Below are 2500 nucleotides of genomic sequence, written 5' to 3'. Positions count from 1 at the left end.
TTGCCCTTATACGCATCAATAAAAATGTTGACTAGACTCATTTCAGAAACCTCATTATTTTTTATATTCTTATCGAAGTAGTAATGCCTCATTTGTAAATACCTGTAGAAATCTTGTTTCTCTAGGTTGTGATTATCAATAAGATATTGAAAGCTCTTCAAGCCTGTATTAGATGAAATTAGGCAATATGATGTAATTCCCTTCCTGGTCCATTGTTTAAATCTTGGGTCCAGTCGTGGGTTTAAAATCTCTATTATATGCCACCCATCTTAGCAGCTGTGCGTCTTTTTCAAGTTTTTAGTGTTTACATTCTTTGAACCAAATATTGAGAGCAACCTTCGTCCAACTACTTAATTCATCTGAGTACACAGTCTTAGAAGTGGTATCACCCAGTAAGGATTGAAGGGGGATATTCAGTTGACTCAGTTCTATTGATTGATTGAAACCTTTATTAGAAGATTTGCAGAAGTAGGTACATGAAAGTACATATTACATACAAGGTCAACTAACAGGATAAAAACCCAAGAAAGCCACTGGCTTATTTCAATTGGGGTCCTATGTCTTTCCATTTTGCGTTGTAATCATCATTACACCAGCATACCAAGTATCTTAGTTGGGCTGCTTTATAATAATCCTCCAGGCAAGGGAGAGACATACCCCCCTTTTCTTTCGGTAATTGTAAGGTGTTGAATCGCACCCTAGGTTTCTGACCTTTCCACACAAACCTAGAGATCATTCGGTTCCAATCATCGAACTGTTTCTTTGGGATCTCTACTGGTAAAGATTGAAAAAAGAATAACAACCGTGTCAGAATGTTCATTTTTATAGTCTCTATTCGATCATACATATTGAGCGTTAAGGGTAGCCATCTGTCTAAATCTGTTCTAATTTCCTTCGTGAGAGGGTTGTAGTTTACATTATACACACACGCACACACACACACACACACACACACATGCACACACACAAGCACACACACACACACACACACACACACACACGCAGGCACACACACACACACACATGCACACACACACACACGCACACACACACACACACATGCACACACACACACACACACACACGCACACACACACACACGCACACACACACACACGCACACACACACACACACGCACACACACACACGCACACACACACGCACGCACACACACGCACACACACACACACACGCACACACACACACACACACACACACACACACACACACACACACATACAGCATCCTCTCTCAAATTCATCCTCTCTCGAAATCATTTTGTCATTAACCTTTTGTCCCTCAAATCCATTCTCACATCAGAAAGGGGGGGGGAATCACCTCTGAAACATGAGAGCTGGTGTCCTATTGGTTGCTCCCCCTGGCCCCCCCCCCTTTCCCCCTTGTCTGTGTGTGGTCGACTGTTTTGATGGACAGCTCTTCAAATGTCAGGCTAATGAGTGGGGCTGTGGCACGGCCACTCCATGCAACCACCTAACCACCGCAATCGTGAAAGATGATAATGAGCGAGATCCTTCCTGTGACCCGCAGCTAATGCTGCCTGCTCCCCCTCCCCCCTCCCCCTTCTCTCTCCTTCCCCCTCAATTTGGTGTCCTTCAGAACATCCCCAGGACAGACAGACAGACAGACAGACAGACAGACAGACGGAGGACGTCCGTCTCTCTACATCACATGACAGTAAACATCGCAGGTTGCTTCCAGGAACTGCTTGGCTGATGCAATTTCCCTTTATGCCTAATTGGTTGATTTAGGCCTTTTTGAAAATTGCAAAACTGCGCTCGTGAGCCCCCCCCCCGAATGATTACAATTCTGGGTCAAAGGCTAATTGCTGGGAAGCTTTACACACGCATGACTGCAGCTGCTGTGGTTAATGGAGCTGAGATGTACAACGGAGCTGAGTTGACACATCGGAGAGACACAGCTCAGGTAAAATCCAATCCCATATGGTGAGGTTGGAAACAACGGTAGAACAGATAACATGTGTGCTTGTGAAATGCAAGGAGAAACACGGTTTTCATGGCTTTTGTTGAAATGCTATAAACAGTTGACTTGAGGTAAAGCTTGAAGCAGTGGTGTAGTCTAGGTTGTTTCTAGTGGGTATAGGCTACTGTGATTTTTCCCTCCCAGCCTCATATCGTTCATTTTGGAACGCCATAAAAATAAGTCTGCGCTCCCTGTCTAACGTTATATATACGTATATATATATATATCTAACATTACATATAATGTTATAAGGCTGATCTGTGCATGATAGTGCTGCATTTTGACATATTTCATGTCGCATCCCCCCCCGTTGATGGTATATGACGCTATAGTCAGTCCCAATGGTCCAAAATTCAAGTGCTTCGTAACACAGACGGGGTGAATTTTATGAATGAAAAGTGTGAAAGCTGTGTTACGTATCCTCACACATGTTTTAAGTGGGTATACGGAAATCCTTGGCCTTTCCTAGTGGGTATACGGCGTAGTCCTGCGTATCAC

This window comes from Nansenia antarctica (assembly GCF_963989245.1).
Source record: "Nansenia antarctica genome assembly, chromosome: 8".
Taxonomy (NCBI): Eukaryota; Metazoa; Chordata; class Actinopteri; order Argentiniformes; family Microstomatidae; genus Nansenia; species Nansenia antarctica.
The sequence above is the reverse complement of the archived record's forward strand: the minus strand, read 5'-3'. Positions refer to the sequence as shown.